The 13,135-nt window shown below is 42.3% G+C and overlaps 11 non-coding genes across 11 annotated transcripts; 7 read left to right on the forward strand and 4 right to left on the reverse strand.

Annotated features, from left to right (window-relative positions):
* Nucleotides 1–3,035: 3,035 nt before the first annotated feature.
* On the forward strand, nt 3,036–3,107 carry trnag-gcc (transfer RNA glycine (anticodon GCC)). Its single transcript has one exon. It is a non-coding gene; the product is annotated as a tRNA-Gly (tRNA).
* An 829-nt stretch (nt 3,108–3,936) lies between these two features.
* trnam-cau (transfer RNA methionine (anticodon CAU)) lies at nt 3,937–4,008 on the forward strand. The gene has a single exon. It is a non-coding gene; the product is annotated as a tRNA-Met (tRNA).
* Nucleotides 4,009–5,958: 1,950 nt separating this feature from the next.
* Nucleotides 5,959–6,031, reverse strand: trnav-aac (transfer RNA valine (anticodon AAC)). Its single transcript has one exon. It is a non-coding gene; the product is annotated as a tRNA-Val (tRNA).
* Nucleotides 6,032–6,540: 509 nt separating this feature from the next.
* On the forward strand, nt 6,541–6,614 carry trnan-guu (transfer RNA asparagine (anticodon GUU)). Its single transcript has one exon. It is a non-coding gene; the product is annotated as a tRNA-Asn (tRNA).
* Nucleotides 6,615–7,277: 663 nt separating this feature from the next.
* On the forward strand, nt 7,278–7,348 carry trnag-ccc (transfer RNA glycine (anticodon CCC)). Its single transcript has one exon. It is a non-coding gene; the product is annotated as a tRNA-Gly (tRNA).
* Nucleotides 7,349–8,687: 1,339 nt separating this feature from the next.
* trnav-aac (transfer RNA valine (anticodon AAC)) lies at nt 8,688–8,760 on the reverse strand. Its single transcript has one exon. It is a non-coding gene; the product is annotated as a tRNA-Val (tRNA).
* Nucleotides 8,761–9,269: 509 nt separating this feature from the next.
* On the forward strand, nt 9,270–9,343 carry trnan-guu (transfer RNA asparagine (anticodon GUU)). Its single transcript has one exon. It is a non-coding gene; the product is annotated as a tRNA-Asn (tRNA).
* Nucleotides 9,344–10,386: 1,043 nt separating this feature from the next.
* trnav-cac (transfer RNA valine (anticodon CAC)) lies at nt 10,387–10,459 on the reverse strand. Its single transcript has one exon. It is a non-coding gene; the product is annotated as a tRNA-Val (tRNA).
* A 217-nt stretch (nt 10,460–10,676) lies between these two features.
* On the forward strand, nt 10,677–10,747 carry trnag-ccc (transfer RNA glycine (anticodon CCC)). Its single transcript has one exon. It is a non-coding gene; the product is annotated as a tRNA-Gly (tRNA).
* A 1,339-nt stretch (nt 10,748–12,086) lies between these two features.
* On the reverse strand, nt 12,087–12,159 carry trnav-aac (transfer RNA valine (anticodon AAC)). Its single transcript has one exon. It is a non-coding gene; the product is annotated as a tRNA-Val (tRNA).
* Nucleotides 12,160–12,668: 509 nt separating this feature from the next.
* trnan-guu (transfer RNA asparagine (anticodon GUU)) lies at nt 12,669–12,742 on the forward strand. The gene has a single exon. It is a non-coding gene; the product is annotated as a tRNA-Asn (tRNA).
* Nucleotides 12,743–13,135: the final 393 nt, after the last annotated feature.

The following is a 13,135-nucleotide window of genomic DNA, read 5'->3' on the forward strand; positions in this document are numbered from 1 at the left end:
CACGATCCCCTCAGATTTTTCCCCGGTCGCACGAGCTGACATATGGTGGTGGTGCGGGGATGATAAGATTTATGACCGCCTGCCGCGTAATGTATCAGGCCATTGCGCCCTTGTTACCCTCTTATTGCCTGTCCAAATCTATCCTAGCACTGCACAGGACTTAATGGCTAAATTTTATACCTTTATGCCTACACGCTGGGGGGGAAGATCTAAACGCTCTGACAATAACCCATGGTTGCATGCCGACGACCCCACGTACATCAATTCCATAGGTGTCCCACGGGGTGTCCCGGATGAGTACAAAATCACTGATCAAGTTGCCGCGGGCTTTGAATCTGCCCTTTGCTGGTGGTGTACTGTTAATAAAAATGTTGAGCAAATCAATTACATTCATTATAATGTACAGCGCCTAGGTAATCAAACACAAGAAGGTTTCCGAGCAGTCCATGAACAACTTAAAACCACATCCCTTATGACGTTCCAAAACAGAATTGCTATAGATACGCTTCTGGCCGAAAAGGGAGGAGTGTGTGCTATATTTGGTGACCAATGTTGTACCTTCATTCCCAACAACACAGCCCCGGACGGCCGCCTCACCCGAGCCATCGAAGGGTTGCGCACGCTGAATAAAAAAATGAAAGATCACTCGGGTGTTAATACGTCTTTGTGGGATGACTGGATGGAGGTGTTCGGTCGATATAAATCATTGGTGTCGTCCCTATTGATTTCAATAGCAGTTTTCGCATCCATCCTCACCCTCTGTGGGTGTTGTTGCATCCCCTGTATTCGGTCACTTGCTGATCGTCTCATCACCACTGCAATTGAAGGTAAAGCTCCACCACATCAAATGATGCCTTTGTTGCACATCTCCACTGACCTTACTGACGACGAGGAGGTTGCTGACCCTCCCATTTTCCAAGTTAAATAAAGTCTCATAATGTTCTTCATTATTGCCTGGTTATGCCTTATTGTAACTGGAATTGCTGCAGCCTTTCACCTCGTCATAGGACTTGAGCCAGATGTACTCTAGGTGATGTGTTTACTTGCTTTTTGCTGGATACTGGTATTTGCTGATGTTTTACATATTATACAATGTTTTGATTTGTGATCTCTTTAATAGAGATCAAAAGGGGGATTAATGAGTGTACAAAGCCTCCTGTCTGAGAGTTCAGAGTGGAGCAAACATGCAGGAAATGTCCTGACCTCAATTTGGCTCAGTGTGCCAAACACTGCACTAACAGGAAACAGATGTTTGAGCAATAACGAACTTAACAGGAAACAGATGCTTGAGCAACAACCAACTTAACAGGAGACCAAGAGTGGTTCCTAGACACGAGACACATAGCAATTGACGTCAGTCAGTAGACTGACCAATCAGATAACTACTGGCACAGGGTATATAGCTGCTGTACAACAAACTCTCAGACAGATCGCTTTGGGTTTTCCTGGTACTACTGTTCAAGTGTACTATACGATCTCCGCTCTCTGCAGACTGCGTTAAATAAAATACTTCTACTCGACTCAACTCCTGCCTCCTCGAATTGTTTTCCTGCTCCCGGCCAGTCACTAGGGTGAGTTTCATGTCTCTACGAGCATCCTAGCCAGAGATAGATAGATTTTCAGGCAGCTGGAATCAACTCTTCACTGAAAATGCACCCCCACCATAACTCCGTTTCTGGTACTTCGGGTACTTTTGGTAAAGTTATTTGTGAATGTTCAGTTTGAACATTCTTAAAACCAAAACAACGATAGGTATCAGATGCATTAATTTATTAATGTATTCATCCATCTACCCATGAGCTTCTTACAGTTAAAGAAAATGTCATGTTTTTAAAATACATGTATTGGATCACGTCGAGTGAAGCAGCAAACATTCGTTCTCCTTGATGTCTCTAAAAAAGTACATATAGAGGCTTACTTTGGTGTATATATTCTTTAATACAATACTTCAATACATTTTCGGGACAGCAAATATTCCTATATTAAATGGTTATTGTTTTCGCCTTATCTGAATGGTGGCGAAATCATTAAAGGCTCACAATTAATCCATCCATTAATATATCCAAAGTAAAGACAATTTGGATTATTTCACCTTGTTATGTACTTTTTTATACCGAAAGAGGCGATGTACCCACTTGAATGACGACGAAATCATTATATCCAAAGTAAAGACAACTTGGATCATTCACCTTGTTGTGTACCTTTTTCTGCCGAAAGAGGCGATTGAATGACGACAAAATCATTAAAGGCAATGACGGCGAAATCATTAAAGAATCACAATTAATCCATCCATTAATATATCCAAAGTAAATACAACTTGGATTATTCACCTTGTTACGTACATTTTTATGCCGAAAGAGGCGATTTTAGCTGAGTTTAGCTACTTTTCGAGACGGGTTTGATTGATTGATTGATTGATACTTTTATTAGTAGATTGCATAGTACAGTACATATTCCGTAAAATTGACCACTAAATGGTAACACCCAAATAAGTTTTTCAACTTGTTTAAGTCGGGGTCCACGCTAATCAATTCATGGGTGACGCAACCGAGTGATGTAAGCGCGCTCCCGCCAGGGGGTGCATTTTACGGCGGGGGTCTATAATTTGGCACAACACCGGCCAATGCATCTGTTGCTTTTTTTAGATTTTAAATAATATTCATAAGGGACTAAAGCAATGTTTGTGACAACCGCAAGACACAGGCATTCCATTCAGAAGGCATATTGGACTCACCGAAGACTGAAGCAGAGTACTCCAAGTTACTCCCATCCAAAGACAATGACATTGGGCCATCGTAACAAGAGATTTTCTAATAATTGGGGGAGTAATTAATCAAGTTTAGAAGTCAGTCTCTGTGGCGCAATTGGTCAGCGCGCTCGGCTGTTAACTGAGAGGATGGTGTTAGTAGCTGCATTGCATTTCTTGCCTTTTGTGGATGTTGTTATATCCCTTGTGCACGTAGAATGTGTTCCACTTCGTAGCATTTCAAACGCTCTTCCTCTTAACCGAGTTCATGAACAAACGTTGTTATGCAGCCATTGGTGGTTCAGTGGAAGAATTCTCGCTTGCCATGCGGGAGACCCGGGTCCGATTCCCGGCCAATGCATCTGTTGCTTTTTTTAGATTTTAAATAATATTCATAAGGGACAAAAGCGATTTTTGTGACAACCGCAAGACACAGGCATTGCACTCAGAAGGCATATTGGACTCACCGAAGACTGAAGCAGAGTACTCCAAGTTACTCCCATCCAAAGACAATGACATTGGGCCATCGTAACAAGAGATTTTCTAATAATTGGGGGAGTAATGAATCAAAATTAAAAGTCAGTCTCTGCGGCGCAACTGGTCAGCGCGCTCGGCTGTTAACTGAGAGGATAGTTGCTCAAGCCCACCCAGGGACGATGCTTTACCACGAGCACAATTTGAGGGTTTTCTTGTACAGCCCATGTCCTTCTCTAAATTGGCACAATAGTTTCGAGATAAAATGTGTTCCACGTTTGCAACCGTGCTTGTTTAAAATACTGATAATCAATGCTCTCCCCTCAAATTGGCTATCCGTTGAGTATAGGGTTATAGGCATCAAGTTGAAATCCATGATGTTCCAGGCGCTGTAGCTGTCAGTCAAGATGCCTGTTTGTTAAACGGGAGATGTTTGGCTGAAATCCTGTCAGTGTCTTGGTGTTTTTTCTGTATCACTTTCTCAGTTTGTTCTCAAACCACGTGAATGTGGGCCTAACTTCTATTCGTTTTAAATGAAATCCCAATGGATCCACAGAGTTTGATGTTGACTACAATTTCTTAATAAGAAATGCCATTTTAAATGTGGACAAAACCAGCACTCAGAAATAAACACGACTTCAGTTGGGTTCCAAATCACTTTGTTACTAGTAGTTTGTCTGGATACTAACCAGAGTAAGCCCTATTAGGCTTAAGACAGCAGAGTGGCGCAGCGGGAGCGTGCTGGGCCCATAACCCAGAGGTCGATGGATCGAAACCATCCTCTGCTAAGGTTTAGGTTTCAGGTGAATCTTTGACTGATTCTTGTATTGAAACAAAGGCTAACACCCATTCAGCCCACAGCTGTCTTCTCTAACTCTTTGGGAATTACATTTATGATTCCTGCTAAGGTGAGAGTTTAAACATCTTATAAGTCAATCTCAATAGTACAGTTACAATCCATCCAACGCCAGGAGAATACAGTGACTTGAATGAATGACAGATTTCACTGGTTTGTGCATGACATTCTCATGGAACCCAGCATTCATGATGTTGAACCCTGAGGTCTGCCTATATGAGAACCCTCTAAATTTGGTGTTGTGTGTGCTCAGCTGAACATGAGCTGATCAGGTATGTTGCAAACTACTTCATGATAAAAACACAGGACCTTGCTATTATTTATTTCCCGGTTTATGTATAAAGGTAAGAAGTAAAGTCAAAAAAAGGCTTGCTTCCACCCTGTTTCAAACAGGGGACCTTTCGCGTGTGAGGCGAATGTGATAACCACTACACCAAGGAAACTGCTGCAAGATACCAACTTTGTCAACACTTACAAGTTGATATTCGGCCGATGGAAAACATGTGGCTCGCAAGTCTCATTGCTGTTATTAACTGCATTGCATTTCTTGCCTTTTTTTTAGATTTTAAATAATATTCATAAGGGACAAAAGCAATGTTTGTGACAACCGCAAGACACAGGCATTGCACTCAGAAGTTATATTGGACTCACCAAAGACTGAAGCAGAGTACTCCAAGTTACTCCCATCCAAAGACAATGACATTGGGCCATCGTAACAAGAGATTTTCTAATAATTGGGGGAGTAATGAATCAAATTTAAAAGTCAGTCTCTGCGGCGCAATTGGTCAGCGCGCTCGGCTGTTAACTGAGAGGATAGTTGTTCAAGCCCACCCAGGGACGATGCTTTACCACGAGCACAATTTGAGGGTTTTCTTGTACAGCCGTGTCCTTCTCTAAATTGGCACAATAGTTTCGAGATAAAACGTGTGCCACGGTTGCAACCGTGCTTGTTTAAAATAGTGATAATCAATGCTCTCCCCTCAAATTAGCTATCCGTTGAGTATAGGGTTATAGGCATCAAGTTGAAATCCATGATGTTCCAGGCGCTGTAGCTGTCAGTCAAGATGCCTGTTTGTTAAACGGGAGATGTTTGGCTGAAATCCTGTCAGTGTCTTGGTGTTTTTTCTGTATCACTTTCTCAGTTTGTTCTCAAACCACGTGAATGTGGGCCTAACTTCTATTCGTTTTGAATGAAATCCCAATGGATCCACAGAGTTTGATGTTGACTACAATTTCTTAATAAGAAATGCCATTTTAAATGTGGACAAAACCAGCACTCAGAAATAAACACGACTTCAGTTGGGTTCCAAATCACTTTGTTACTAGTAGTTTGTCTGGATACTAACCAGAGTAAGCCTTTTAGGCTTAAGACAGCAGAGTGGCGCAGCAGGAGCGTGCTGTGCCCATAACCCAGAGGTCGATGGATCGAAACCATCCTCTGCTAAGGTTTAGGTTTCCGGTGAATCTTTGACTGATTCGTGTATTGAAATAAAGGCGAACACCCATTCAGCCCACAGCTGTCTTCTCTAATTCTTTGGGAATTACATTTATGATTCCTGCTAAGGTGAGAGTTTAAACATCTTATAAGTCAATCTCAACAGTACAGTTACAATCCATCCAACGCCCGGAGAATACAGTGACTTGAATGAATGACAGATTTCACTGGTTTGTGCATGACATTTCCATGGAACCCAGCATTCATGATGTTGAAGCCTGAGGTCTGCCTATATGAGAACCCTCTAAATTTGGTGTTGTGTGTGCTCAGCTGAACATGAGCTGATCAGGTATGTTGCAAACTACTTCATGATAAAAACACAGGACCTTGCTATTATTTATTTCCCGGTTTATGTATAAAGGTAAGAAGTAAAGTCAAAAAAAGGCTTGTTTCCACCCTGTTTCGAACAGGGGACCTTTCGCGTGTTAGGCGAATGTGATTACCACTACACCATGGAAACTGCTGCAAGAACTCACCTTTGTCAAGACTTACAAGTTGATATTCGGCCGATGGAAAACATGTGGCTCGCAAGTCTCATTGCTGTTATTAACTGCATTGCATTTCTTGCCTTTTGTGGATGTTGTTATATCCCTTGTGCACGTAGAATGTGTTCCACTTCGTAGCATTTCAAACGCTCTTCCTCTTAACCGAGTTCATGAACAATCGTTGTTATGCAGGCATTGGTGGTTCAGTGGAAGAATTCTCGCTTGCCATGCGGGAGACCCGGGTCCGATTCCCACCCAATGCATCTGTTGCTTTATTTAGATTTTAAATAATATTCATAAGGGACAAAAGCAATGTTTGTGACAACCGCAAGACACAGGCATTCCACTCAGAAGGCATATTGGACTCACCGGAGACTGAAGTGGAGTACTCCAAGTTACTCCCATCCAAAGACAATGACATTGGGCCATCGTAACAAGAGATTCTCTAATAATTGGGGGAGTAATGAATCAAGTTTAGAAGTCATTCTCTGTGGCGCAATTGGTCAGCGCACTCGGCTGTTAACTGAGAGGATGGTGGTTCAAGCCCACCCAGGGACGACACTTTGTCACGAGCACAGTTTGAGGGTTTTCTTGTACAACCTGTGTGCTTCTCTAAATTGGCACAATTGTTTTGAGATAAAACGTGTGCCACGTTTGCAACCGTGCTTGTTTAAAATACTGATAATCAATGCTCTCCCCTCAAATTGGCTATACGTTGAGTATAGGGTTATAGGCATCAAGTTGAAATCCATGATGTTCCAGGCGCTGTAGCTGTCAGTCAAGATGCCTGTTTGTTAAACGGGAGATGTTTGGCTGAAATCCTGTCAGTGTCTTGGTGTTTTTTCTGTATCACTTTCTCAGTTTGTTCTCAAACCACATGAATGTTGGCCTAACTTCAATTCGTTTTGAATGAAATCCCAATGGATCCACAGAGTTTGATGTTGACTACAATTTCTTAATAAGAAATGCCATTTTAAATGTGGACAAAACCAGCACTCAGAAATAAACACGACTTCAGTTGGGTTCCAAATCAGTTTGTTACTAGTAGTTTGTCTGGATACTAACCAGAGTAAGCCCTTTTAGGCTGTTAGTAGCTGCATTGCATTTCTTGCCTTTTGTGGATGTTGTTATATCCCTTGTGCACGTAGAATGTGTTCCACTTCGTAGCAGTTCAAACGCTCTTCCTCTTAACCGAGTTCATGAACCAACATTGTTATGCAGGCATTGGTGGCTCAGTGGTAGAATTCTCGCTTCCCATGCGGGAGACCCGGGTCCGATTCCCGGCCAATGCATCTGTTGCTTTTTTTAAATTTTAAATAATATTCATAAGGGACAAAAGCGATTTTTGTGACAACCGCAAGACACAGGCATTCCACTCAGAAGGCATATTGGACTCACCAAAGACTGAAGTGGAGTACTCCAAGTTACTCCCATCCAAAGACAATGACATTGGGCCATCGTAACAAGAGATTTTCTAATAATTGGGGGAGTAATGAATCAAGTTTAGAAGTCAGTCCCTGTGGCGCAATTGGTCAGCGCGCTCAGCTGTTAACTGGGAGGATGGGGGTTCATGCCCACCCATGGACGACACTTTACCACGAGCACAGTTTGAGGGTTTTCTTGTACAACCCGTGTGCTTCTCTAAATTGGCACAATTGTTTTGAGATAAAACATGTGCCACGTTTGCAACCGTGCTTGTTTAAAATACTGATAATCAATGCTCTCCCCTCAAATTGGCTATATGTTGAGTATAGGGTTATAGGCATCAAGTTGAAATCCATGATGTTCCAGGCGCTGTAGCTGTCAGTCAAGATGCCTGTTTGTTAAACGGGAGATGTTTGGCTGAAATCCTGTCAGTGTCTTGGTGTTTTTTCTGTATCACTTTCTCAGTTTTTTCCTAAACCACGTGAATGTGGGCCTAACCTCTATTCGTTTTGAATGAAATCCCAATGGATCCACAGAGTTTGATGTTGACTACAATTTCTTAATAAGAAATGCCATTTTAAATGTGGACAAAACCAGCACTCAGAAATAAACACGACTTCAGTTGGGTTCCAAATCACTTTGTTACTAGTAGTTTGTCTGGATACTAACCAGAGTAAGCCCTTTTAGGCTTAAGACAGCAGAGTGGCTCAGCGAGAGCGTGCTGGGCCCATAACCCAGAGGTCGATGGATCGAAACCATCCTCTGCTAAGGTTTAGGTTTCAGGTGAATCTTTGACTGATTCGTGTATTGAAACAAAGGCCAACACCCATTCAGCCCACAGCTGTCTTCTCTAACTCTTTGGGAATTACATTTATGATTCCTGCTAAGGTGAGAGTTTAAACATCTTATAAGTCAATCTCAACAGTACAGTTACAATCCATCCAACGCCCGGAGAATACAGTGACTTGAATGAATGACAGATTTCACTGGTTTGTGCATGACATTCTCATGGAACCCAGCATTCATGATGTTGAAGCCTGAGGTCTGCTTATATGAGAACCCTCTAAATTTGGTGTTGTGTGTGCTCAGCTGAACATGAGCTGATCAGGTATGTTGCAAACTACTTCATGATAAAAACACAGGACCTTGCTATTATTTATTTCCCGGTTTATGTATAAAGGTAAGAAGTAAAGTCAAAAAAAGGCTTGTTTCCACCCTGTTTCGAACAGGGGACCTTTCGCGTGTTAGGCGAATGTGATAACCACTACACCATGGAAACTGCAGCAAGAACTCACCTTTGTCAAGACTTACAAGTTGATATTCGGCCGATGGAAAACATGTGGCTCGCAAGTCTCATTGCTGTTAGTAGCTGCATTGCATTTCTTGCCTTTTGTGGATGTTGTTATATCACTTGTGCACGTAGAATGTGTTCCACGTCGTAGCATTTCAAACGCTCTTCCTCTTAACCGAGTTCATGAACAAACGTTGTTATGCAGGCATTGGTGGTTCAGTGGTAGAATTCTCGCTTCCCATGGGGGAGACATGGGTCCAATTCCCGGCCAATGCATCTGTTGCTTTTTTTAGATTTTAAATAATATTCATAAGGGACAAAAGCGATTTTTGTGACAACCGCAAGACACAGGCATTCCACTCAGAAGGCATATTGGACTCACCAAAGACTGAAGTGGAGTACTCCAAGTTACTCCCATCCAAAGACAATGACATTGGGCCATCGTAACAAGAGATTTTCTAATAATTGGGGGAGTAATGAATCAAATTTAGAAGTCAGTCTCTGTGGCGCAATTGGTCAGCGCGCTCGGCTGTTAACTGAGAGGATGGTGGTTCAAGCCCACCCAGGGACGACACTTTGTCACAAGCACAGTTTGAGGGTTTTCTTGTACAACCCGTGTGCTTCTCTAAATTGGTACAATTGTTTTGAGATAAAACGTGTGCCACGTTTGCAACTGTGCTTGTTTAAAATACTGATAATCAATGCTCTCCCCTCAAATTGGCTATACGTTGAGTATAGGGTTATAGGCATCAAGTTGAAATCCATGATGTTCCAAGCGCTGTAGCTGTCAGTCAAGATGCCTGTTTGTTAAACGGGAGATGTTTGGCTGAAATCCTGTCAGTGTCTTGGTGTTTTTTCTGTATCACTTTCTCAGTTTTTTCCTAAACCACGTGAATGTGGGCCTAACTTCTATTCGTTTTGAATGAAATCCCAATGGATCCACAGAGTTTGATGTTTACTACAATTTCTTAATAAGAAATGCCATTTCAAAGTGGACAAAACCAGCACTCAGAAATAAACATGACTTCAGTTGGGTTCCAAATCACTTTGTTACTAGTAGTTTGTCTGGATACTAACCAGAGTAAGCCCTATTAGGTTTAAGACAGCAGAGTGGCGCAGCGGGAGAGTGCTGGGCCCATAACCCAGAGGTCGATGGATCGAAACCATTCTCTGCTAAGGTTTAGGTTTCAGGTGAATCTTTGACTGATTCTTGTATTGAAACAAAGTCCAACACCCATTCAGCCCACAGCTGTCTTCTCTAACTCTTTGGGAATTACATTTATGATTCCTGCTAAGGTGAGAGTTTAAACATCTTATAAGTCAATCTCAATAGTACAGTTACAATCCATCCAACGCCAGGAGAATACAGTGACTTGAATGAATGACAGATTTCACTGGTTTGTGCATGACATTCTCATGGAACCCAGCATTCATGATGTTGAACCCTGAGGTCTGCCTATATGAGAACCCTCTAAATTTGGCGTTGTGTGTGCTCAGCTGTACATGAGCTGATCAGGTATGTTGCAAACTACTTCATGATAAAAACACAGGACCTTGCTATTATTTATTTCCCGGTTTATGTATAAAGGTAAGAAGTAAAGTCAAAAAAGGGCTTGCTTCCAACCTGTTTCGAACAGGGGACCTTTCGCGTGTGAGGCGAATGTGATAACCACTACACCATGGAAACTGCTGCAAGATACCACCTTTGTCAAGACTTACAAGTTGATATTCGGCCGATGGAAAACATGTGGCTCGCAAGTCTCATTGCTGTTATTAACTGCATTGCATTTCTTGCCTCTTGTGGATGTTGTTATATCCCTTGTGCACGTAGAATGTGTTCCACTTCGTAGCATTTCAAACGCTCTTCCTCTTAACCGAGTTCATGAACCAACATTGTTATGCAGGCATTGGTGGCTCAGTGGTAGAATTCTCGCTTCCCATGCGGGAGACCCGGGTCCGATTCCCGGCCAATGCATCTGTTGCTTTTTTTAAATTTTAAATAATATTCATAAGGGACAAAAGCGATTTTTGTGACAACCGCAAGACACAGGCATTCCACTCAGAAGGCATATTGGACTCACCAAAGACTGAAGTGGAGTACTCCAAGTTACTCCCATCCAAAGACAATGACATTGGGCCATCGTAACAAGAGATTTTCTAATAATTGGGGGAGTAATGAATCAAGTTTAGAAGTCAGTCTCTGTGGCGCAATTGGTCAGCGCGCTCAGCTGTTAACTGAGAGGATGGGGGTTCATGCCCACCCATGGACGACACTTTACCACGAGCACAGTTTGAGGGTTTTCTTGTACAACCCGTGTGCTTCTCTAAATTGGCACAATTGTTTTGAGATAAAACATGTGCCACGTTTGCAACCGTGCTTGTTTAAAATACTGATAATCAATGCTCTCCCCTCAAATTGGCTATATGTTGAGTATAGGGTTATAGGCATCAAGTTGAAATCCATGATGTTCCAGGCGCTGTAGCTGTCAGTCAAGATGCCTGTTTGTTAAACGGGAGATGTTTGGCTGAAATCCTGTCAGTGTCTTGGTGTTTTTTCTGTATCACTTTCTCAGTTTTTTCCTAAACCACGTGAATGTGGGCCTAACCTCTATTCGTTTTGAATGAAATCCCAATGGATCCACAGAGTTTGATGTTGACTACAATTTCTTAATAAGAAATGCCATTTTAAATGTGGACAAAACCAGCACTCAGAAATAAACACGACTTCAGTTGGGTTCCAAATCACTTTGTTACTAGTAGTTTGTCTGGATACTAACCAGAGTAAGCCCTTTTAGGCTTAAGACAGCAGAGTGGCTCAGCGGGAGCGTGCTGGGCCCATAACCCAGAGGTCGATGGATCGAAACCATCCTCTGCTAAGGTTCAGGTTTCAGGTGAATCTTTGACTGATCCGTGTATTGAAACAAAGGCCAACACCCATTCAGCCCACAGCTGTCTTCTCTAACTCTTTGGGAATTACATTTATGATTCCTGCTAAGGTGAGAGTTTAAACATCTTATAAGTCAATCTCAACAGTACAGTTACAATCCATCCAACGCCCGGAGAATACAGTGACTTGAATGAATGACAGATTTCACTGGTTTGTGCATGACATTCTCATGGAACCCAGCATTCATGATGTTGAAGCCTGAGGTCTGCTTATATGAGAACCCTCTAAATTTGGTGTTGTGTGTGCTCAGCTGAACATGAGCTGATCAGGTATGTTGCAAACTACTTCATGATAAAAACACAGGACCTTGCTATTATTTATTTCCCGGTTTATGTATAAAGGTAAGAAGTAAAGTCAAAAAAAGGCTTGTTTCCACCCTGTTTCGAACAGGGGACCTTTCGCGTGTTAGGCGAATGTGATAACCACTACACCATGGAAACTGCAGCAAGAACTCACCTTTGTCAAGACTTACAAGTTGATATTCGGCCGATGGAAAACATGTGGCTCGCAAGTCTCATTGCTGTTAGTAGCTGCATTGCATTTCTTGCCTTTTGTGGATGTTGTTATATCACTTGTGCACGTAGAATGTGTTCCACGTCGTAGCATTTCAAACGCTCTTCCTCTTAACCGAGTTCATGAACAAACGTTGTTATGCAGGCATTGGTGGTTCAGTGGTAGAATTCTCGCTTCCCATGGGGGAGACATGGGTCCAATTCCCGGCCAATGCATCTGTTGCTTTTTTTAGATTTTAAATAATATTCATAAGGGACAAAAGCGATTTTTGTGACAACCGCAAGACACAGGCATTCCACTCAGAAGGCATATTGGACTCACCAAAGACTGAAGTGGAGTACTCCAAGTTACTCCCATCCAAAGACAATGACATTGGGCCATCGTAACAAGAGATTTTCTAATAATTGGGGGAGTAATGAATCAAATTTAGAAGTCAGTCTCTGTGGCGCAATTGGTCAGCGCGCTCGGCTGTTAACTGAGAGGATGGTGGTTCAAGCCCACCCAGGGACGACACTTTGTCACAAGCACAGTTTGGGGGTTTTCTTGTACAACCCGTGTGCTTCTCTAAATTGGTACAATTGTTTTGAGATAAAACGTGTGCCACGTTTGCAACCGTGCTTGTTTAAAATACTGATAATCAATGCTCTCCCCTCAAATTGGCTATACGTTGAGTATAGGGTTATAGGCATCAAGTTGAAATCCATGATGTTCCAAGCGCTGTAGCTGTCAGTCAAGATGCCTGTTTGTTAAACGGGAGATGTTTGGCTGAAATCCTGTCAGTGTCTTGGTGTTTTTTCTGTATCACTTTCTCAGTTTTTTCCTAAACCACGTGAATGTGGGCCTAACTTCTATTCGTTTTGAATGAAATCCCAATGGATCCACAGAGTTTGATGTTTACTACAA

The sequence above is a fragment of the Nerophis ophidion genome, linkage group LG01, assembly GCF_033978795.1.
Source record: "Nerophis ophidion isolate RoL-2023_Sa linkage group LG01, RoL_Noph_v1.0, whole genome shotgun sequence".
Classification (NCBI taxonomy): domain Eukaryota; kingdom Metazoa; phylum Chordata; class Actinopteri; order Syngnathiformes; family Syngnathidae; genus Nerophis; species Nerophis ophidion.